Source organism: Schistocerca nitens, chromosome 1 (genome assembly GCF_023898315.1).
Source record: "Schistocerca nitens isolate TAMUIC-IGC-003100 chromosome 1, iqSchNite1.1, whole genome shotgun sequence".
NCBI classification, from domain to species: Eukaryota; Metazoa; Arthropoda; class Insecta; order Orthoptera; family Acrididae; genus Schistocerca; species Schistocerca nitens.
In genome coordinates, this window is record NC_064614.1 from 1,200,067,312 (window position 1) to 1,200,093,340 (window position 26,029).

The window sequence follows — 26,029 nt, forward strand, 5'->3', positions numbered from 1 at the left end:
ATCGTTGATAAAGAACGTCCGTCCTCAGAGACCAAAAACAGGAAAAGTTAACGTAATATTGGTAAACTGCAGGAGTATCCAGGGCAAGGTTCCTGAATTAGTATCGCTTATTGAAGGAAATAGTGCGCATATAGTATTAGGAACGGAAAGTTGGTTAAAACCGGAAGTGAACAGTAACGAAATCCTAGACACAGAATGGAATATATACCGCAAGGATAGGATAAACGCCAATGGTGGAGGAGTATCTATAGCAGTAAAGAATTCAATAATATCCAGTGAAGTTATTAGCGAATGCGAATGTGAAATAATCTGGGTTAAGTTAAGTATCAAAGGTGGGTCAGATATGATAGTCGGATGCTTCTATAGACCACCTGCATCAGCAACCGTAGTAGTTGAGCGCCTCAGAGAGAACCTGCAGAACGTCGTGAAGAAGTTTCGTGATCATACTATTGTAATAGGGGGAGACTTCAATCTACCAGGTATAGAATGGGATAGTCACACAATCAGAACTGGAGCCAGGGACAGAGACTCTTGTGACATTATCCTGACTGCCTTGTCCGAGAATTACTTCGAGCAGATAGTTAGAGAACCAACTCGTGAAGCTAACGTTTTAGACCTCATAGCAACAAATAGACCGGAACTTTTCGACTCCGTGAATGTAGAAGAGGGTATCAGTGATCATAAGTCAGTGGTTGCATCAATGACTAGAAGTGTAATAAGAAATGCCAAGAAAGAAAGGAAAATATATTTGCTTAACAAGAGTGATAGGGCACAAATCGCAGAATATCTGAGTGACCACCATCAAACGTTCATTTCTGAGGAAGAGGATGTGGAACAAAAATGGAAAAAATTCAGAAACATCGTCCAGTACGCCTTAGATAAGTTCGTACCGACTAAGGTCCAAAGCGAGGGGAAAGATCCACCGTGGTATAACAATCATGTACGAAAGGTACTACGGAAACAAAGAAAGCTTCATCATAGGTTTAAGAGTAGTCGAATCATAGCTGATAAGGAAAAGCTGAACGAAGCGAAAAAGAGCGTAAAGAGAGCAATGAGAGAAGCATTCAACGAATTCGAACATAAAACATTGGCAAACAATCTAAACAAGAACCCTAAAAAGTTTTGGTCATATGTAAAATCGGTAAGCGGATCTAAATCCCCTATTCAGTCACTCGTTGACCACGATGGCACCGAAACAGAGGACGACCGAAGAAAGGCAGAAATACTGAATTCAGTGTTCCGAAACTGTTTCACTGCGGAAAATCGTAACACGGTCCCTGACTTCAGCCGTCGCACGGACGCCAAAATGGAAAATATTGAAATAAACGATATCGGAATTGAAAAACAACTGCTATCACTTAGTAGCGGAAAAGCATCCGGACCAGACGAGATACCCGTAAGATTCTACAGTGATTATGCTAAAGAACTTGCCCCCTTTCTATCAGCAATTTATCGTAGATCTCTGGAAGAACGTAAAGTACCTAGCGACTGGAAGAAAGCGCAGGTCGTTCCCATTTTCAAGAAGGGTCATAAATCAGATGCGAATAATTATAGGCCTATTTCGCTTACGTCAATCTGTTGTAGAATAATGGAACATGTTTTATGTTCTCGTATTATGACGTTCTTAGATAATACAAATCTCCTTCATCATAACCAACATGGATTCCGCAAACAGAGATCATGTGAAACTCAGCTCGCCCTATTTGTCCAAGAAATTCACAGTGCCGTAGACACTGGCGAGCAGATTGATGCCGTATTCCTGGACTTCAGGAAGGCATTTGATACGGTTCCGCACTTACGTTTAGTGAAAAAAATACGAGCTTACGGAATATCGGACCAGGTTTGTGATTGGATTCAGGATTTCCTAGAAGAAAGAACACAACATGTCATTCTTAACGGTTCAAAATCTGCAGATGTAGAGGTAATTTCGGGAGTACCGCAAGGAAGCGTGATAGTACCTTTATTGTTTACAATATACATAAATGACTTAGTTGACAACATCGGTAGCTCCGTGAGGCTGTTTGCAGATGACACGGTTGTCTACAAGAAAGTAGCAACATCAGAAGACTCGTACGTACTCCAGGAAGACCTCCAGAGGATTAATGAATGGTGCGACAGCTGGCAGCTTTCCCTAAACGTAGATAAATGTAATATAATGCGCATACATAGGGGCAGAAATCCATTTCAGTACGATTATGCCATAGGTGGTAAATCATTGGAAGCAGTAACGACCGTAAAATACTTAGGAGTTACTATCCGGAGCGATCTGAAGTGGAATGATCACATAAAACAAATAGTGGGAAAAGCAGGCGCCAGGTTGAGATTCATAGGAAGAATTCTAAGAAAATGTGACTCATCGACGAAAGAAGTAGCTTACAAAACGCTTGTTCGTCCGATTCTTGAGTATTGCTCATCAGTATGGGACCCTTACCAGGTTGGATTAATAGAAGAGATAGACATGATCCAGCGAAAAGCAGCGCGATTCGTCATGGGGACATTTAGTCAGCGCGAGAGCGTTACGGAGGTGCTGAACAAGCTCCAGTGGCGGACACTTCAAGAAAGGCGTTACGCAATACGGAGAGGTTTATTATCGAAATTACGAGAGAGCACATTCCGGGAAGAGATGGGCAACATATTACTACCGCCCACATATATCTCGCGTAATGATCACAACGAAAAGATCCGAGAAATTAGAGCAAATACGGAGACTTACAAGCAGTCGTTCTTCCCACGCACAATTCGTGAATGGAACAGGGAAGGGGGGATCAGATAGTGGTACAATAAGTACCCTCCGCCACACACCGTAAGGTGGCTCGCGGAGTATAGATGTAGATGTAGATACAGGTACAGAAGCACTTGCGACTTTACGGGAGTTCCGGCGACGTCGACGCACACTTTTTGTGGGACGAACACAGTCACTGTTAGATAAAGTGGCACTGGACGGGGTGGAATTAACGACATGAATGTCCATGGGCGAAGGTCCACGAGCCTGATTGTCCCTGGTTCGATTCCGGCGCGAAGCAAAGGGCCTGGAATCGTTGTGATTGTCTGATCTGAGCTTTTTCTGGCAAACACTTTGAACATGTCCTTTCTTATGACAGTAAAAGCAAATAGCTTGGCATGACGGGCAATTGTCACGCGAATGTCTAGTGGCACACCGCGGACATGATTTTAGAACTGCATTGGCATGCTTACGCGGCACACGTGTTTGCGAGCGAGGCTGCAGCTGCTCGGACGGGCGCGAGGGCCGTTTAGCGTCCCGTGCTGCGCGCCCGGCGGGCCGCTCAATGCGACACACTGCTGGCGAAGTTTCAAATGATTCCTGAGCAAAGTCAAGTGTGTCTTGCCTATCCAATATGTCTATTACTTGTTGAAGGGAGGGATTAACTAGTTTCAAAATCTGTTCCCGTATGCGAACATCAGAAACGTTCTGTGCTATTGCATCACGGAAGTCCACATTCACATGCAAAATCACAATCCCTAGTAAGTCCTTGCAATGTTGCAACCCACTCCCTATTAGTCTGACTGGCCGTACGTTTGGTACGAAAGAATGTATACCTTTTTGCAACTACATTAACTGTTTCCTTGAAATAGGCATCTAAAGCAGACAAAATTTCTTCGTAGGACAGAGTTGCTACGTCGCGTCGGGGAAACAATTTCACTATCACACGGTAGGTGGACACACCGACACAAGAAAGCAAAAACGGCTGCCGCTCATTACCTTGAATTCTGTAGGCGGCTAGATGGAAGCCGAATTGTCGGGACCATTCCGGCCAGGTCTCGTGGGCTGCGTCAAAGCTACGAAACGGAGGTGCAACCGCGTGTGTTGACTGCGGTAGCGAGGAAGCGGCGGCGGCCGCATCGTTTTGCAGCGCACGTTGACCCTGGACGAGCTGTCCAAGGGCATCCAATAAGGCCTGCGTCTGCTGATTCTGCAAGCGATAAAATTCGGACAGTACATCTGGCGAAGCCATGACAAGTAAGTTAAGCAAAGCAAGAATAAGATCCTGATTGATCCGCGTCGCCAAAATTGTTGTGTCGGCAGACTTGCCAACACTACGCACACTAATTGAAAGAGGCGGCCAAGATGCACGCGCTAACTCACGAAGGATGGAGTGAGGTCTGAAACAGGAGACTTAATGAATGCTATAAAGAAAATACGTAACTTCTGTACTACTTAACTTTTAATCCTTCCTTTGTATACATCGTTCTTGATGAGACATCTGGAGATTGTGGCGATACAAGTGCGACTCTTTAGATACAAGCTATCTAAGGCTAATGGCGCCTTGCTAGGTCGTAGACATGAACTTAGCTGAAGGCTATTCTAACTATCTCGGCAAATGAGAGCAAAGGCTTCGTCCGTATAGTCGCTAGCAACGTCGTCGTACAACTGGGCGAGTTCTCGTACGCGTCTCGAGACCTGCCGTGTGGTGGCGCTCGCTCTGCGATCACACAGTGGCGACACGCGGGTCCGACATGTACTAATGGACCGCGGCCGATTTAAGCTACCACCTAGCAAGTGTGGTGTCTAGCGGTGACACCACAAAAACTTAAGCAAATTCAGATATTAACTAAACTATCCTGGAGAAGCTCTTACGAGGAATTGAACTTACCAAGCATCCAGTGGACAGTGGCGAGGTACCCTCACGAAATCGGGGTTTATCCTTCTAATGGAAATGACAGGCTACGGTAAAGGTTCGACAAAGGCAAGCAGAAACTACTTTGCAAACCACCAAGCACCTACTCAGCTTGACCCTACCGTTTCAGTAGCAGATCACTCTTCTGCCACAGTTATGCTCATAGAATACGTAACTGCACACGCACATTGTTGCGTTTTATTATTGCAGGAGGGAAATGAAAGGTCAGATACAGTAGAATACGGCACAAAGACATTGTGAACATGAGTGTGGGACTCAGTGACGTAACAAAACTCAAAGGAATTCGCAGCAGTGCATCTGAATCGGATAATTATTAGACAAGTTTACCGTTAAATAGGGAAAATATGTAATCTGTAGCTACATAAACGCGCTCAGTCGCTTGCTCTTTTTATACCAGAGGAAAGTTACCAACTGCACCATAGATTGATGTGCCAGAGATATTTCGATTACGTTGCTTTAAATAAGATCTCTTAAAGAGAACCACATAGAATTACAGATATTAAAACATTATTAAAATATATTATTTTTAAAACACATTGATGGATAAATGTTTCTTTTAACGGATGGGTGAATGGAGGTGGAGGGAGGGTGGTATGAGGTGGATTGTTATGGCCAGGGTAGGAAGCAGGGGTTTATCTCGGGACTGATTTCTTCGTTGGGTAGCGGAAGTTGGTTGAAATTACGGCGGGAGCGGAAGTATGCAGGTGCATGAAAGGTGGAACATGGATGTAAGGTAGCAGCAGGTTACCTGTATTGGTGAGTAGTGGGTGGATATTGAGTGCCGGGACTGGGTTTTAAGATTAATGTATTGGATCTTTAGGTGCCCTGGCTATAGAAGGAGTGGGAAGTGGATCTGTTGGGATAGGAGGAAAAGTGGGGAACCCACACGGGTGAGGAAGGCGAGGTAGAGTTCATGTCTTTCCAGTATTTCAAGGGACTTATAGAATTTAGGAGAGACAAAGATCCAGGCAACGTTGGTGTAGGTGAGGATGGGGCGGATGAGGTATTTATAGATGAGGATATGGCAGAAGGATGCAGACCCCAGGTGTGGCCTGTTAGTAGTTTTAGTCGGTTTCAGGCTATCGTTCAATGGTAAGGAGGTCTTCATTCCCTGCTTGTTTTCTTTCAAGTATTCCTAAATAGTGAACTGTGTTATTCGGAGAGATGCGTTGGTTATTGAAGGAGAGATGGAAATGTGGAAGACGAAATCGCCGAGGGCGGCATCCGTTTCTGTGCATTTACTTGAAGTTTCTACTTATTACACCACCCAACCACGAGATTCAAGTGCCTTTGGAAAGAGGCCTGGGTGAGCTGGAGGATGTGATGAGTGGCTAGTAGATGGTGTCTACAACATATTGTAGGATGTGGTAGGGGGATGGTTGTCTGGGAAGGTCTGCAGCAAATAGGATGTTAACGAGGGGGCAGGACAGGGCCTCGAGGCACAGCTGGAGTGCGGTGAAATACGTGGCAGCATGTGTGGTTGATTGTGATGTATGTAGGTCAGTGGTGAAGGGAAAATGTTATAAGGTAGACATAGATAACTGGAAGAGCCTAACTTTATAGCTTGCTGAATGCCACACCTAGTCAAATGCGTTTTAGATATCAAGGGAGACCAATATGGTGAATTTTCTTTTTTAGCTGATGGGAGATAACGTTAGTAAGGTAAAGAAGTTGATTGTCGATGGAACAGCTGGGATGAAAGCCACATTCGGTGAAAGGTAGAAGGACTGCAAGGTACCGATGGATTCGGTCGGTAAGGTTGGTTTCAACGATTTTGCTGAAAATTGATCTGAGGTCTGTGGGGATTGTTTATTAGGTTTCAGGAATAGGAAGACTGTGCTGGTGTAAGCTGTCACCAGCACACCGGTCGGCAAAGATGTAGCGCGAAGATCGATAGTAGTTGCTGGATCAAGCTCGCCTGTCACGAGAGAGACCAGAGACACACTGACAAGCAACACGCCGCCAACGCTCTCTCAGAAGCATGTATTTAGGCCACCGCCGCTGACTAGAGGGCCTCATGGATTCATTCGCCCAGTTTGGCATCTGTCGTACATTCACAGACCAGGCACAGGTCACGTCACAGACTACAACAGCACATAGCGACCAGATAACTGCCTATTGCGGGACTAGCAGTGAGACTAAAGTTTGTAAAGGCAAGATTACCAATGGTGTCTGCAAGAAGACTATTACTGAGGAGTTTGTACCGCATCACATGCACCCAGTTCCAGTTAAGTAAATGTTTCTGGTTAATGTAAACATCCATAACAACATCCTCTGCCTTGCTTCCTTACGGAACAAGACTCTACAAGAACTTTGGACGTTTAGCACTATTCTGGGTAACACCCTGTGTAGGTGGTGGTATTGTAATGGATGGCAAGGGTTTTGTGACGGACTAGGGGACATTCCTAGAGATGGCCATAGATAATTACCGTGGTCAGTTGGAGAGTTCTGGATTTTAGTGTTTGTATAATGTCTTCTGTTGGGTCTTGCCTACTCGTTTGTATAGGATGCCTAAGGGATGCTGCGTTCTCGGAATGCTTTACAACAATTCAAGCACATAACATTAGTAGTTTTGTTTCTATAAAGCAGAATTGACAGTAATTAACTTGAATGTACAAAATGTTGTCGCAAGCGAGGGGCGACATACAATATAATTTAGAGTTATTGGCTACATGTAACGTTCCTGCTCAGCGAATCCTGTCCACTAATGTCGGTATACGGAGCCGATCTGAGAGGCCGAGTGTGCCAGGAGCGGCGCTTATATTCACTTCGGCTTGAGGGCGCTCCTGTCGTGGAGCGGTCCTATTCAGCGCACCACTGGCCGACGTCGTTTGACCGCATTTTCTGGTCCTGCGTTCTTCGTCTTCGTTCCGGCACTTGCGGTTACTCCACAACATCTTCAGCTGTCACTGGCGAGTTTAGTCCTGTCCATGGAGCGCTGTACAAGTACTGGAACTTTGGTACGAGCTATATTTCTATATTCATGTACACAGTGATACATCTCGAATAATAACCGCATGGCTGCTCTTGTATGTTTTTATTTAACGACTGATTTCGTAGTCTAGAAGCCACATCATCAGGCTAGATGTGTGAATCGTGATATAGTTGCGACATGGACTGAACATTCCTGGTTTATCAATAAATGACTCAATTAGCTTATCTAACGATCATAGAAAAGGAATGATCGATACCTCTCATGTTGCAACTTTAATGTCATGAGTCACATACCTAACCTGATGATGTGGCTTCTAGGCTACGAAACCTGTCAAATAAATTATTTACAAAAGCAGCTGGGTGGTTATTAATCAAGATGTCAACTTGTGGCTGTGGTTGGCCCTCATACAAGATAGTGTGTGCGTCGGGATCCGTCGAGTAATCAAAGTTGGGAACATGTGGGATGATGAATTTGTCTTTCAGGTAGGATTCTGAGTTATTTAATTTGGTGAGGTGGTCAAGAAGTGGTCTGTCATGTAAGAGTGGGAGAGCCTATGGAATGCTTTCCAGTACTTTGTAGAGTTTATAGCTGTTTAGTGTAGTGCATGTCACGTGCCAGCTCCAATGTCGTTTACTTTGTAGTAACTGCAAACAGTCTCTGGAGCTGCCGGTGGTTTATGAGTGTGTCCCAATACCGAGTACAAAGAAATTCTCTGTAGGCTGATGGGTTCTTGAATCAGGACAAGAGAAGGTGGAGGAACAGTGGGATTGTCATGGTAGGTAGTTTGGAATGGGATATGACTGTAAATTGCATTTGATAACAGTGTGTTGTAGGAAATCAACCTCATGCTCGATATTTTTATTAGGGCATGGGTTTGGACGTGTTAGGCATTCCACTCTGCTCAGGAAGAATCCTTGATTTCAAGATTTTAAACATGGCTGCAGCAGCAACTGTTAAAATTCTTCATAATTTTATTATTCTCCATTGCATGATGTAATTTTAGAAGTTTTACTTCTGATGAAGGTATATTTATATGTACCGAAACCTTGGTCAAGAATTTTAATAAAAAAATTTTATCCCGCAACTGTTTTTGGCTGTCATCCTTTTATTGTGAATCCTTGATTTGTCAGGGCGGATGATTAAGAGTGGGCTGGTTTGGATTTGGTACGCAGTACGAGATCTGGGAAAGACAGGTAGGTGATCACTTCCAGTTGGGCCTAGTACTTCTGCTGCGGTGTGCCTCAGGAGGTTAGGGGAGGCAATAATGGTACCAGGGGTGGTATCTCTGCCAGGCCGAGTATGGGCCGGTCTGTGGATATTGATAAACTGATGCCACCGCTTTTTTTTTTCGGCAGATGTGCGTGGGTGCATTTAAGGGCGGCAGCTTTTATGCATGTGGCAAAAGTTTGATCTTTGTGGGTTAGGAAGTGGTAAGAGATGGGATGGTAATGGCGGATGTACATAGTGGCAAGGGTTAATGTGAGTTTTGGGAGAAAGATGGTTAGGATAAGGTGCTCAAGTGGATCATTTAAGAGCAGTTGGGGTGCAGAAGAGAGAGTTCGAAGATGGTTGATACCTACTCCGTCAGAGGTATTAGTACTGCGATTATCAGTTCGATGGTTCGAATGGCTCTGAGCACTGTGGGACTTAACATCTGTGGTCATCAGTCCCCTAAGAACTACTTAAACCTAACTAACCTAAGGACATCACACACATCCGTGCCCGAGGCAGGATTCGAACCTGCGACCGTAGCGGTCACGCGGTTCCAGACTGAAGCGCCTAGAACCGCACGGCCACACCGGCCGGCGATTATCAGTTCGATATAGGCTTTAAGGAGACATGCATATGGAATGCTGGAGTTGGAGGAAAATTTTGTTTGGTTTGGAGGGCATGGATATCTTATTGTCAGAGGATATGGATGAGAAGATATTGGAGTGGAGGAACAGATCTTTTCTAATAGGATATTATATGTCTGCTGCATCATTTTCGATCAAACAGGGAAATAATAACAACAATAATAATAATCTCGGGTCTGCAGCCTGATCATGATGTCACCTAGACACAGGGTCGCCGTCTACAGGCAACTTGTTCCACGAACTCGCCGGAACTACGAGCGACTGCTCCTTTATACGCCACGGAAGGTCAACAGCGCGTGCGCAAGAAATCGTAATTGCCCTCTAGCGCAAGTGAACATATAGCACCCCAGTGGTGGAAGCTGGCAAGATCGATAAATCGCTGTCAAAAATTACTCTAACTATTGTTTTTTAATGTCTGGTAAAACAAGGTTCCAAATCTTACCAAAGGGTAACCCTTGTCTCTATTTATAAGATGTTCAATGGATTCTTCTAAAACAAACATTTTATGTCCCCCGGTTAGACAACGTTCTGCCACCACAGATATCTCAGGCTGAAACAAACGTGTGTGGCGCTGGTGCTCAATACATAGGACATGAATTGTACGAATTGTTTGGCAAATATAAGCTTTCCCTCAAAACCAGGGGATTTTGTACATACCTAGGTTCCTCAATCCCGGGTCATCCTTTAGAGAGACGAAGAGCGCTCTAACCTGGGCTGGAGGACGAAAAACACTTTTAAACTCAAATATTTTTGAAATTCTTCCTCTTTTCGAAGATGTGCTCCCAGCCAAAGGTAGGATAGCCACCGATTTACACGTCTCTTCTAATGGTCCTCGCGAAGGTCCGCACTGGAAAGCACAACGGTTCTGTTTGTCTGTATGGCCGTTCTGCTTGAGCACAACTTTAAGATGGCCCCACTCCTGTGTCAAGCCTTCTGCGTCTGAAATGGCGTAAGCTCCTTTGGCCAATGTCCGCAGGACACTCGTGCATTGGAACGATGGATGACAGCGCGATGCTTGCAGGTAATGGTCCGTGTGCATGGGCTTTCGATAAACAATGTGTACCAGTGTCACATCACCCTTTCTGTAAACCAAGACATCTAGAAATGGAAGCTTGCCATTCCTTTCAACCTCTATCATGAACTTGATGCTGGGATGAAAGCAAGTAAAATGATTTAGGAACCGGTTAAGAGCGTCTCTCTCACATGGCGATACCATGAACGTATCGCCAACGTAAATAAATTGCCCATTATTGAGCATAATGGGATTCCCATAGCCACTGTGTCAGTTTTTTCCAAAAACTTGTCATCGAGTGAAAAGGACATCGACGTCAGCTCATGGTGACAAAGCAGAGTCGTTTCCTCGTCCATTTTTTCACCAATTAACTACAAGGACTCTTCAACAGGAACTCGGGTAAAAAACGGCGCTACAGCAAAGCCGTCAAGCAAATCCGAAGGACCAAGACACAAAGACTTCAATCGCTGTATAAAAATCATGGAACTGGAAATATGATGTTTACGATTTACGACATGAGGACCAAGAACAGACGCTAAATACCTGGCCAAGTTGTTAGTGGGAGCACCCAAATTACTAACAACTGGCCGAAGAAGAACCGCTTGCTTATGTACCTTCGGTAGACCATATATACTCGGCGGAGTGGCAGGACCAGGACAAAGTTTCTCCAGCACATCGTCAGGTAATGAACTCTTCTTCAGAAGGTGAAGAATCTTCCGTTTTATACGTTTACTTGAGTATTCTTGCGAACTTCGGTATGCAATGATCCAGTTTTCCCAGATAGTCGTCCCATGAAAGAAGAACCGTGGCGTTGCTTTTGTCCTCTCTAAAGAACAGGACTGCTACCCTTTCGAGAGAGCAGACGGCGTCCGATGCATTGTCTAATTTCTTCATTTCGGTCCTCAGGAAAGCTGGACAAAGCTTGTTCGCCGGCCGGAGTGGCCGTGCGGTTCTAGGCGCTACAGCCACGAGCCGAGCGACCGCTACGGTCGCAGGTTCGAATCCTGCCTCGGGCATGGATGTGTGTGATGTCCTTAGGTTAGTTAGGTTTAATTAGTTCTAAGTTCTAGGGGACTGATGACCTCAGAAGTTAAGTCGCATAGTGCTCAGAGCCATTTGAACCATTTGAACAAAAACTTGTTCCGTAGCTTAAACGAATTCAGTGAATGTTACATTCCTCAGTGTAGGAGCAAAATTTAGGCCTATCTGCAAAACTGATAGTGTGACTTCGTCCAATTGTTTACTCGCTAGGTTAATCACAGTCCGTCGAGGAGCGTCGTCATCCGATATCGTGGGTCGATAACAAAACCGTCGGAACTTTGAAGACTGCTTTCTGACAGCGCTGATGTGCGCACAATTTGGTAGTGCCCAAATGCGTTGTTGGCCTTCCGCGGCCTACAAAGGAGTCGCTACTCGAAATTTGAATCCGGTTCCGGCTAGCTCGTACAACAGCGTACGCTCCTGAAGATGGCGGCCAAGTGGTCGGCAGAAATATTGTATCAAGATAACGTCAAGATTCGGCTGCTGACCTGAGACTAATATTATCAGTTATTACACCGGGAAAGCTTACGTAGTCACGAACAGGTAAGTGTTTGCGGTTTAGGTTTAAGCGATCAAAGATGAAATGGGTTTGTTTTTGGAAACAATTGACATACATAGATAGAAGATGACGCGGATGTTTACTTTAGGACGTGGGGTCTTTCAGAAGGGTGGATATTTTGGAGGACTGAAGTTATCAAGCAGATAATGTCTTCAGTGTTGGGTTGAGTATGGACGGAATTGTATTGAATGATTTTTCAACTGTACGTTTGATGACGGTGGGCTCAGGATTTTGGATAGAGGGTTTGATTGTGCAGTTATAGGAGAACGTAGGATTCGATTAGTCGTCACAGGCGTTGGAGGTAGGCGGTGAGTGTATGTTCAGGCACTACTTGTGGAGGTGGTGTTGCCGGCTGTAAGCACAGGTTTTTACAACTTTTGGCCAGGTGGTCATTATATTGGAGGCATCGCTGATATTGATATACTTATATGTCTGTTCTAGATGTTTCAGAAGGATGCTTCCTGTGGTAAATCGAGGCTCCCTTTTTTGTGTTTTATAAGGTGATGTTCGTTCAGCTTCATCAGCAATTTAGATAATTATATTCACATCTGACAAATGGTAGGTGTTCCAGGACAGTCATTTCCCATGAATCCGTGCTGGTTCTTTGAGGGAAACTGCTTTTCCTGCAGAAAAGGAGCCAGTGTAGCCAAACTATTGAGGCTGGAGTAGCTGAAGGAAGGAATATTATGGTAATGAAAATGAAGTCGTTACTGACAGAGCACAGACAGACTCCGCAAGGAGGAGCAAGGAAATTGGTCAGCTCCTTTTAAAAGGAATCGTCCCAGTACTCACCTTAAGTGATCAAGGGGAGAGAAACCTAAATTCGGGTGGAATCTAAATTCGGATGGCTGGTCATTCAGAATGTGAGTCTAGTGTTAGAGGTTCTGGGCTGTCCAAACGGTCAGACGAGTTCCCATAACGTTGGAAGTGACTTTTCTAAACGGTATGACGTACTGAACTGTAAAGTGTAATCCTGTCAGGAAGTACACCTCCACAAGCATCTGCATTTAGCAAAAAAATGGAAGCGTCTTATTGGGGTGTTATTTTGGTCCAAAGCGATCTGCAGAGGTACATTTCAAGGGTACAATCTTTAGGTGTAATCCAAGCTGTGTTTCTTCTTGCTGGTGCATACTACAGAAGAGATTACTGAAGGACTTTGGTTGTGTAGTACTTTTGTAACACCATCATAATAGGAGATAAGTAGTATAACTGTATCAGATCAAGTGCACTCTGCATTGTTACCAGATTTCCCATGACATTTACTGTTACCAGATTTTCCCCACACCCTCTAACATAGGCCACTTGCCTTAATTATAGACTGACAGGAAATTCAAAAAATGGCAATAGCTCAAGAAATGGGAAGCTCAAAAATGGCAGGAAATTCGAAATAGCCCAAATGTTCTACAAAGTTTCCCCCACTCCTTTGATGTCACTGTGGACGAAGGCCTGTTGTCCTAAGTATAAATTGGTGGAAAATTCAAAAATCCACGGTTCTACTGTAGTGGACTGTTAAGGCAGCAAGTCCACAGTGAAGTAGCCGAAAGGGCACGCGTCAACTCACGCCGTCTGGCGTTGAGTCTGGAACAGGATTCGTAATGAATGTGATAAAGAAAAGAACGTAGCTACTAGAACACTTAACTTTTATATTGTCCTTTGGTATACAGCATTCTGGATGATACAAGTGAGACTCTATCTTGAGGTACATGCAACGTTACAAATGGTTAATGGCGCCTTGCTAGGTCGTAGCCATGGACTTAGCTGAAGGCTATTCTAACTGTCTCTCGGCAAATGAGAGAAAGGCTTCGTCAGTGTAGTCGCTAGCAACGTCGTCGTACAACTGGGGCGAGTGCTAGTACGTCTCTCGAGACCTGCCTTGTGGTGGCGCTCGGTCTGCGATCCTGACAGTGGCGACACGCGGGTCCGACATGTACTAATGGACCGCGGCCGATTTAAGCTACCACCTAGCAAGTGTGGTGTCTGGCGTTGACACCACATCTACATTATCTGTTCTTGCGAAATTCAAGATGGTTATCCAAGATGGCTCGCCAGAGACACTGGTACAGCTCTGTGACATCAGAATCCAAGATGGAGATATGAAATGGCTGACCTGGGATACTGGTGCAGCCTCCATGGTTCCCAGTTTTCAATAAAATCTGTGATGTCAGAATCTGCAACGACTGATTCAAGGATGCTGGTACAGCCTGCATGGATCTCAGGACACTTGTTCTAAGTATAGATATCGAGATAGCCTGTGGGTTTTCCAGTGCTAATCCTGAGTTAAAGTCCATTAGCGCTATGTTTAAATTAAATATAATTCAGTTCTGTTCAAAAGTGGGAGGCTGCTTTCCCTAAGCTTAAAATGTTTCTAGCCCAGCTGTCCAAAGTTCAAACAGTTTCCGCCTGACGTTAAAGTGTAAATAATTTTCCTACACCCTCTGACGTCATAGTTCAAAGAAATGTCACTCTGAGTTTGGAGCTGAATTGCCTTAAGTCCACTCAGTGTGCTGCGACCACGTCACAGCCGGCAGCAGACAAACGATCCCAGCACACCACCAGTCAGGTAGCTGAGAGTCACACAACCATTAGCCGATGACAGCCGTAGCGGAAGTATTCAGCACAGCGCCATACTGGACCTGATTCGGCTGTGAGCACCAGAAGTCCCACTACCCAGGAGTCGTGCCACCATTTATCACTGACAGCTCTGTGCACAGTAACACTGTACGGGTATTGCTGATTAAACTGCCTAATGCAAATCTCAGAATAGTTGTTCTGGTTTGCTCCACTCGTATGCTGTTTGCGGGTGCTGCTGCCGTAGGCCAGCGTGATATAAATTTAAATGGCGGACAAATTTGAAAACTCACCTAACGTTAAAACAACCTAATTCCCACACCTACATTGTACAGAGGGAAACTAAAACTTAAGAAGATGCACTGTTCTGCTGAGAGGAAAAGGCTTGTGCTGTGGCGCAAAACCTGTAAAAAATAGAAAGGTCCATACTTATTAAATTCACCGCAAATCATTTTATTTCTTTGTTGAATGGCAGCTATTACTCTGGCAGTAGCCTAGCCAGCCATCACAGATCCGTCAGACAATTCCAGTTACGTGCACCAAGCATGTAGCAACAACGTTTGAGACGTTTATACGAAGCAACAAGACGAATCTTGGGCATCAAAATGCAGCAAATACACATGACGGGAAAGACCTTTTTTTTCGAGGCTAGTGGACAATACGCCACTTGTACAACATTTCAGTCTATTGTATCGATCAACTACTTTACTGAATTCGCCATGTCACCTAGTATTTGAAGCTGTGTAGTGAATGTACTACTACAATAACCACGATTACTCTTCCAGCTGAGCCACACTGGCTACCCGTCTTTAAAAACTACTATAGCGCATTAAATAAAAAATACGTGGAGGTCAGCACATGACGACAAAGCTTCACCAGCTCTTCATCCAGTTTTTCACTGATCAAACTAAGGGACTTTTCCAGAGGAACTCGTGTAAATAGGGATACCACATCGAAACTCACTAACAGATCTGAAGGACTAAAACTTCAAAGATCCCAATCGTCGAATAAAATCCACCTTTGTGTTCCGTCCACCCTCTAAGATTAGGGCTCTGCTCGGCTCTGATGGATGATTTGGGACTTAGGAAACCCGGGGTGTACAAAATCCCGTGTCAATGTGGAAAGCTTACGTTGGCCGTTCTATTCGCAGAGTGAATGACAGGTGTGTGGAACATCGCCGTCACACGAGGCTACAACAGCCGGAAAAATCGGCCGTAGCAGAACACTGCCTACATGAGGGACAGAAAATGAAATTTGAGGAAACTGTTGTAATTGCCAACATTTCCGGTTTTTGGAATAGTGTGTATAAAGAGACGATTGAAATTAGGTTGGCTGATAATTTAATCAACAGGGACAATGGGTTTCCTCTTAGCAAAACGTGGAATCCTGTATTATCTCGCATCAAAACAACGTTCTTCGGTGCGGCCTTGATTGCGATATATCGTTGCCAGCAGTGTTTCACTAAGGGCGGCGCCACCTCCCTGTTTTGGAAGCCAGAAACCGTGATGGGCGGCGCATGCGCCGTGTACTGAACGGTGGCCTATATAGGACGTCGAATTCCAATCTTGCGTCAGTTCTCAGCGGGACTCATCAGCAGAAGCAGCATTTCCTGAAGATGGCGAACAGTTGGATCGCCGAAATATCGAGTCAAGTTGATTTTAGGATCCGGCAGCAAACCCGAAGAGACTTTCAAGACTTATTACGCCGGGAAAGCTTACGTAGTCAAACCTTGTTGTCAACCGGACCCAGGAAGATTAAGCTCGGTGGACCTTAATTCAAGTAGTGAAACCTCCACCATTGTGAGGTCTCGCCACTGGCTTGGGTGTTGCTGCTAGCACTGTCGCCGAGACGAAGAGCAGCGAGTGGAGCATTTGGGGAAGACAAACCTAATTAGCCTCCCTCCACTTCTTGTTATTACTTGTTGCATCCTATATGATGTTATTTGTGAAGTCCGACCAGTGGTATTTTTCCTGCCTAGTAGCCGCTAACGCCCCAGTTACCTGCCCTGGAGCTTAGTGTTTGTTACGGCAGTGTACTTTTCCTCGCCTTGCCGCTTCTGTCCGGTAAGGCGTGTAGTTCGACAGCTTCCTTGTTTTGTGGGCCGAGTGGTGTGGTTTTTTTTTTTTTCTACTCTGGTAGTAGTGGTTCCTTTCTGCTTCCGGATGCTCTAAACACCGGAATCCGAAGACGTAGTGCTGACCGCCGGTTCCGGCTTGGGTGTGTTATTCCATTATTGCATTGATCATCGCACGTTAGGTAGGTACAGCAAATGATTACTGGTCATGTGTTTAAACTGCCACTAGTCTGAGCTACCATCTCGTGAAGTGAATGCAACTCTTGGCTGCCTGTCTCCTTGCTTGCGAAGTTTTGAGGGACTTTCCCAGGTCGATCCTTCGAGATACGTCTGCAGACCCCCTCTCCCCCTTGGTTTGGTCGGATTCGATCATTGTTCTTTCAAAAAAATGTTTTAATGACTATAATTTCAAGTTGAAGAAGTCAATTGTTCTTAAAAGATTGCTATTCAGGCCTTCAGCTGAGAAATAGTTTTGAAATTACTACTATTGGAGCCTTCAGCCAAGAAATAGTTGAATTTGTTGTCATTAAGGACTTCAGCCGTGAGTGTTACTTGTCTTCAAATTTTAATTAGACAATTATATTCTAGCAGTGAGATTTTCATGATTGTTCTTTAAATTTAATAACTGTAATTGCAGGTTGAAGTAGTTTAACTGGTTCTTAAGATTGCTATTCTGGTCTTCAGCCATGAAACAGTTTTAAATTATCACTATTGGGGCCTTCAGTCGAGAAATAGTTTTGAATTTCTTGTCATTTAAGCCTTCAGCCGTGGAACACTTCTTAATTTATTGTCACCTTTCACTTTTTGTTTCCAAAAAAAGTGTACGTGACTGAAAAATAAACTAACCAACAGCAACTGATTACGGCCCCACCCACAATCATAACCCAATCCGGCCTTCCTTGGTACCAGATCTCAGACAGCTTCTGCTAGGAGCTCTTCACTGCACCTGACGTTCACTAGTTGGTGCAGAATTCTCAGCAGACGTCATGAAAGGTGACGTACAAGTAGGGTATCAACCCCTAATCTCGTAAGAAATACTTTTCTCTCCGGTCATAAGTATTTGATGCGTTTGTTATCATTAAAATTCACCTTGCCCCTTCACAGAAACGCGTTTATCTCTTACGTGTTCTTGCTTCATTCTTGCTGCGTGTTAAGCTGACATGTCTGCCAGATCTGTGGTGGCTGACTGGCATGCCGCCAGTGTAATATCTGCCGTCCATTCCACACATACATTTAGTTGCGGCGAATTTTATAAGAATAGAACTTTCTTTTTTAGGCTTCTGAGCCACTGCACAAGTCTCGCCCCCTCAGAAAAACAAGTGTGCGTATTCATACATTTTCGATTCCCTCTGCATATTGTAGTGTGGGCTGCAGGTCATTTTAAATTTAGGTGGCTTTTCAAATTTTCCCCATCATTTTAGGTCACATTGGTCTGTGACTGCAGATCCATCACAAGCAGCATACTTGTGGCAGAAACCGAAACCGCTACTCTGAGCTTCATAATTACGTACTTGTATTGGCGGTATGCATGCAGCTTCTCTGTGCATGCAGCTGTCACTGGCAGACGGTAGTATGAGTCCAGGGTAAATGGAACTTTATGCTCATGACCGATCTGACAGCTATCATCGGGCAATGGTGGCGTGACGCCCAGCTACATTACTTGTGGTGTACTGGGATCGTATATCTGCTGTGGGCTGTGAGGCAATTGCAGTACACTGAATGGACTTAAACTGAAGGTAATTAAGCCTCAAACTTGGTGTGAGAATTGTTGAAACTATGATGTCAGAAGGATGGGGAGAACTGTTCAAACTTCATCTTCAGAAGTGGAAATTGCTTGAGCTTTGGACAGCTCATGGAAAGTGGGCTCCTGATTTTGCATTGAACTGAATCGGATTTGAATCTGAATTCAGCTGAGGTGAATTGAAGTAAATTTGAATGCAACACGAATAGACGAAAGCTTAGGGGAAGTAGTACGTGTGATGTCAAGGAAAATCCCAGTGACCATCCTGAATTTTATACTTAGAACAAGTAGCCTGACAACCATGCAGGTGACGTCAATAGCCCAGGGTCAGCCATTTTTGATTGTGACGTCTTAGGCCTAGGGGAAAATTAACAACCATGCAGACTGTTCAGTATCCTACATCAGCCATCTTGGATTACCATCTTGGGTTGTGATGTCTTAGAGTTGTACCAGTATCTCTTGTCAGTCATCTTGGATCGCCAACTTCAATTTTTTGAATTTTATATCAACAGGACAATCCAAAATCATGGATTTTAGATTTTTCGAGTAAGTTATACTTAGGACAACAGCCCTACTGCCACAGTGGCATAACAGCAATGGGGGAAATCTCTATAAAAAAAACTAAGTTTTTCAATTTCTCGCCCTTTTCTCAATTTTTCACCTTCTTTTTAATTTCCCGCCGATTTACACATAGGGCGTACGTCATTGATGAAATCATGAATGATGTCACTGGAAATCTGTCAAAAATGCAGAGTTTGCTCAAACTGATGTAGGCTTTATAGTTAGCTGGAAATAAATTTTTTCGTAGGTCACGTTTGACGTTGATTAAAGGGACAATGAGAGTATTGTTTCTATGGAAACTAACATGTTTACATTTGAGGAAGATGGTTTCTCTTCAAGCAAGCAGTGAGACAACAGGAAGATTTCACAATGCATTCTCACTCGCACTACCCGTCTCTACAGCATTCACATATGGTTCTGAGGGAGTGCGGGAATTGTTATAATACTAACTGTTGACGGAAGTAAGTAAGGACGAATATAATGTTTAAACTCTAGGCAACAAACTAGAGTGTAACATCCTTATAAATAACAATATGAACTGTACATGTTTGAATTTTCAAACTTAGGTCTTTGGACCTCGACCCAGCTCGTTATTGGGCAACAGTCTAAACACAAATCATAACGTCCACGATTCATTTCCCAGTCGGTCCAACGTTTGTTTTCTCCTAACATTTATCACTTCCTTATCCTCAAGCAATAATTGGCAAAACGTGAAAAATGCAAGTTCTCGCCTGTTGTTTGGAGTCAGCGATGAAAAGGAGAACCACTCTTAACTATACGGAAAAGCCAGCTCAAAGGTGCAGAGGAAGGCAAGTGCCTAACTCCCGCAATAGGACCATGCCTTGTAAACTACTGCAGTGTTCAAATTAGAGTTCACAATAGCTTTTCCTTTGCCTCTGGAGCTCACACTCATATTAAGAGGAAAAGAGGTTTATTTCTGGAAAGAGGCTTAGCTACGGGCGCAACAATGCGCCGCTCTCTGGGGCTGCAGAGTGATTTCTTTTTGTGTCCCAATGTGTGGCCGATTTATTTTGTTAATGTTACACAACATGCAGCAATGTGATTTCTAGGCAGTTTTACTAGCGTAATAAATGAGTGGATGGGATCCCGAGGTTTGCTGGCTGTTGTCCAGTATCTTGTTAAGAAAGGAATGATTGTAAGGAGCAATTTGGCAATGTGTTTTCCTTTATTTACTAGGGAGAAGAAGCAAGTAAAAACTACTCAGAGTCCGGATTCTCTTGATCACCCAGACCGACTCCTATGATGTGCTGTCTTACAAGTAAATAGCACACTTATTAAACACAAATTTCTTTCAGCAACCATAAAGACAGAATCCTCTGTGTAACTAGGTGCCGCTTGTCCTGTATATCCTAAATTCTAGCTAGAACAACATTGGTCGAGTACGGTAGAAATAGAATAAAAAGAACTGACGTTCCGCTAAAACTGGTATATACATAACTTACCCATTAAATTACGTTTGTATTACCAAGAAGTGAGATACATGTGAAAAAACGATGGAGTCATGATGTTGGCTGTTAAAGACCGACATACTCGAATATCACGAAATGAATGATTGGTGGTTACGCAGAAGTGCGAAAATACATACACATTATTTATAAGTATTTCTTTATTTTTAGTCTTTAATACGCACAAAATCGTTGTTCATGAACACAGCAGTCTGCCTCAAAATTCAAAACATATTTGATGTGGAAAGGGTTATTTAAAAATTGCCGGTAAACAACAGCTGTAGAAAAGTCAGTGCATATTGTCGATTTATTAAAAAGCTCTACGAAATGTTAGAATAACGATTTTGAAACAAGTCAGTAGAATAACCAGAAAACGAGATTTTACCGGGGTGGAGTAGTGTTCGACCTCGAGTTTGTGCAGATGTGGGACTTGTTTAATTATTTTATCTACCTTTAAAATGCTATTTAAAGGACAGAAACCGTTTACAATAAAATAAACGCAATTCTCTGTAGAAAAAAAGAACTTAAATAAAGTTGAAGTAGTCAAGCGTAAAGTATCCTTCTGACAACAACAAAACAAGTTTAAATGTTTAACAGTTTCAATCTGGCCATGTAACGGGCCACCTGGCAACACCATATACATTAAAATGTTTATCACCCAGCCAAAACAAAAAATGACGACAGAAAACTAAGAATGCGAAAACAGTACTTCACTTACGTAGGATCAGTAAGAGAGCATCTAACTACACCCTGCTCTACTATTAATTCGAGCACTCACAACTAAGACACAAGCTACACGCACTTATGACTGAGTAACTTCTTAAACAGTATATATATGACAGAGTCATTACAAATATGCCAGTTCAAGCCCATAGGGCAATAACAAAACAAAGAAGAACAAGAGTGAACCAAATGTTCAGTCAAGACATTCGTTGCACAATGAAACCACTGAATAAACATCGGATGTACGCTAATTGTGAAGAACAATCACCTTCTCTGTAACTTACTTAATCACGCTCACGGTGTGCAGTGAAACTGCTATGTCCACTCTATATCACAAAAGACACTGACCACGCCCCACATGCCATAAATACAAACAAGCTATTACTCAGCATTTGTAGTCTTCCCTTCAGGAAATTGTTTTACAAGTGGCTACACTCAAAACAGGAGTAAGCTATAGGAAGAGACAGGTAATATACAAGAGCCGAAAGGGAATAATAAGAGTGGACGCCCAAGAACAAAGTGGTTGGATTAAAAAGGGTGTAAGACAGGGTTGAATTCTTTCATCCATACTGTTCAATCTGTACATCGAAGAAGCAATGATGGAAATAAAAGAAAGGTTGAGGAGTAGGTTTGAAATTCAAGGTGAAACGATATCAATGATACGATTCACTGATGACATTGCTATCCTGAATGAAAGTGAAGAAGAATTACATGATTTTCTGAATGGAATGAACAGTCTAATGAGTACAGAATATGGATTAAGAGTAAATCGAAGAAAGACGAAAGTAATGAGATGTAGCAGAAATGAGAACAGAGAGAAACTTTACATCAAGATTGACGGTCACGAAGTGGATGAAATTAAGGAATACTACTACCTAGATAGCAAAATAACCAATGCCAGTAAGAGCAAAGAGGACATTAAAAGCCGACTAGCCGGCTGGGGTGGCCGAGCGGTTCTAGGCGCTACAGTCCGGAACCGCGCGACCGCTACGGTCGCAGGTTCGAATCCTGCCTCGGGCATGGATGTGTGTGATGTCCTTAGGTTAGTTAGGTCTAAGTAGTTCTGAGTTCTAGGGGACTGATGACCTCAGAAGTTAAGTCCCATAGTGCTCAGAGCCATTTGAATCATTTTGAAAAGCCGACTAGCACTGGCAAAAAGAGCATTTCTCACCAAGAAAAGCCTGTTAGTATCAAACATAGGCGTTTGTTTGAGAAATAAATTTCTGAGACGTACGTTTGGAGCACAGCATTGTATAACAGTGACATACAGTGAGAAAACAAACATTTGAGATGTGGTGCTATTGAAGAATGTGGAAAATTAGGTCGACTGTTAAGGTAAGAATTGAGGAGGTTGTGAACAGAATCGGAAAGGAAAGGAATATGCGGAAAATAGTGACAAGAAGAAGGGACAGGATGACGGGACATCTGTTAAGACATCAGGGAACGACTTCCATGGTACCAGAGGGAGATTTAGAGGGCGAAAACTGTAGAACAAGACAGAGATTAGAAGACGTCCAGCAAATAATTGAGGACGTGGGTCGCAAGTGCTACTCTGAGATGAAGAGGTTGGAACAGGAGAGGAATTCGTGGGGGGCCGCATCAAAGCAACAGAAGACTGATGACTCAAGAAAAGAAAAAAGAAAAGAAAAACATTCAAAGCACTTTCGCCCATAGTGTAGTGCTCCTTACCACCAGGAGAAACCGCTCCTTCTCCTCCCCTGGAACTGTTGGGCATGCGGCCAGGTAAAGGCAGCGACCGCTCTCCCAGGTTGTCCACACGGCATGTCAGTCGGTGCAGATCGCCGTCTCGTCCGACAGCCGTCCTGCATGCACGAGATCTCGAGGCCCCTTAGACTTGGCTCCGCCCGAGACTCGCTGCTTCCTGACAGCGACTGGAGCACGTGTGCCGCACTGCCCAAGACTTCACTTCGTTGCCCATCTCCAATCACAGCCCAAGCCACCGGCCACGGCTTCCACAACAGCCATCGGCGCCCAGCACAGGTTGTCGACGACGCTCTGCTAGCACCGATGGTGGACACAGTGCTGGGTTACAGGGGATGTATAAGGGGTGTTTCCGTAACAGCGTGCAAAAATTAAACGGCACATAGAGGATGCCCCATTGATTAATTTGAGGTATGCAACCTGGGGGAGGAGGAGAAAATAGAAATAAAATCACATTAATGCGTACTTTTTTATTTACATTAGTTACAGTTCACTGCAGCTACCACAGCTGACGCCATCAACGTACTGTTTGTCCTTTATATGACAAAATGTGCCGAAACTGACGGCAACCAACCTCAACGGCATGACATCGGCAGACAGGATCCTGACGCACCCTGACAAATATCCCTGGTGTGTTTCGAATCACATCACAGGCAGCTACACTACTGGCCATTAAAATTGCTACACCACGAACTTGACGTGCTACAGACGCGAAATTTAACCGACAGGAAGAAGATGCTGTGATATGCTAATGATTAGCTTTTCAGAGCATTCATACAACGCTGGCGCCTGTGGCGACACCTACAACGTGCTGACATAAGTAAAGTTTCCAACCGATTTCTCATACACAAACAGCAGTTGACCAGCGTTGCCTGGTGAAACGTCGTTGTGATGCTTCGTTTAAGGAGGAGAAATGCGTACCATCACGTTTCCGACTTTGATAAATGCCGGATTGTAGCCTATCGCGATTGCGGTTTATCGTATCGCGACATTACTGCTCGCGTTGGTCGTGATCCAATGACTGTTAGCAGAATATGGAATCGGTGGGTTCAGGAAGGTAACACGGAACACCGTGCTGGATCCCAACGGCCTCGTATGACTAGCAGTCGAGATGACAGGCATCATACCCGCATGGCTGTAACGGATCGTGAAGCCACGTCTCGATCCCTGAGTCAACAGATGGGGACGTTTGCAAGACAACAACCATCTGCACGAACAATTCGACGTTTGCAGCAGCATGGACTATCAGCACGGAGACCATGGATGCGGTTACCCTTGACGCTGCATCACAGACAGGAGCGCCTGCGATGGTGTACTCAACGCCGAACCTGGGTGCACGAATGGCAAAACTTTTTTTTATGAATCCAGGTTCTGGTTACAGCATCATGACGGTCGCATCCGTGTTTGGCGACATCGCGGTGAACGCACATTGGAAGCGTGTTTTCGTCATCGCCAACATTGCGTGTCACCCGGCGTAATGGTATGGGGTGCCATTGGTTATACATCTGTCACCTCTTGATCGCATTGACGGCACTTTGAACAGTGGACGTTACATTTCAGATGTGTTACAACCCGTGGCTCTACCCTTCATTCGATCCCTGCGAAACCCTACATTTCAGCAGGATAATTCAGGTCCTGTGCCGGCCTTTCTGAATACAGAAAATTTTCGACTGCTGCCCTGGCCAGAACATTCTCCAGATCTCTCACCAATTGAAAACGTCTGGTCAATGGTGGCCGAGCAACTGGCTCGTCACAATACGCCAGTCACTACTCTTGGTGAACTGTGCTATCGTGTTGAAGCTCCATGAGCAGCTGTACGTGTACAAGCCATCCAAACTCTGACTCAATGCCCTGGCGTATCAAGGCCGTTATTACGGCCAGAGGTGGTTTGTCTGGGTAGTGATTTCTCAGGATCTATGCACCCAAATTGCGTGAAAATGTAATAACATGTCAGTTCTAGCATAATGTATTTGTCCAATGAATACCCGTTTATCATCTGCATTTCTTCTTTGTTTAGCAATTTTAATGGCCAGTAGTGTAGAAATAAAATCACATTACTGCGTACTTTTTTATTTACATTAGTTACAGTTAACTGCAACTACCACAGCTGACGCAATCAACGTATTATTTGTACTGTATCTTACATAAAGTGCGGAAACTGACGGCCAGCAACCTCAATGGCAAGCATGACATCGGCAGACAAAATCCTGACGCACCCTAACAAATATCCCTGGTGTGTTTTGAATCACATCACAGGCAGCTATAATTCTGGCAACTAATTCTATCTCCGTATCCACTGGGGTCTCATACACAAGTGACTTTACATATCCCCAGAGGAAATAAACAAGAGGATTCAGGTCAGGTGACCTCGCAGGTCATGGAATAGAACCTCCCATTTCCATCCAGAGAGCAGGAAATACAGAACTGAGATGGCTATGGACATCTACAGCTGAAGTGAGGCGGTGCACCGTCATGTTGTACCCGCATTCTCTCACGAACAGCCAAGGGTAGCTTTACACGAGCCTCAAGCAGAGGTGGCAGTTCAGACGGCCATGTAGTAGATATGACCCATTGAAATTGTGGCTTACAGTGCCGGCCCAGATATTCACAGCCAAACGTACTTGATGGTGTGACTCTACTACAGCGTGAGGGTTTTGCTCGTCCCATACATCAGTATTCCTGCTGTTCGAAATACCGTCACGATCAGATAAGGCCTCGTCAGTAAACAGCACGATTTGGAGGAAATCTGGTCGATGTTCCAGCATCTTCTCTTCAAAAGCGGTTGTACGAGTGGTCTTCATGTTGACAGATCCCTCGTTTCTTCTATCCAGTGAACAAGTCTCCCGCATTCGTCGATAGAGAGAAATAAATACTTGCCGTGACGGATCCTGCCTGTTGTGAACTCGTTCCCTGTGCTGCCTTTCAACAGCGAGAGCACTGCAGCGTACTTCCCCATACACAATGTGCATGTCAGTACTGGTACTGCTACATCGTATTGTACTGTACTGTACGTCTCTGAATAGCACTGAGTAGTGAATGTGTCCGTCGTTGGTTGAAAGCACGTTGTGTCATGGAACAATGTAAATACGATACAACAGAGCAACCTCATGGAC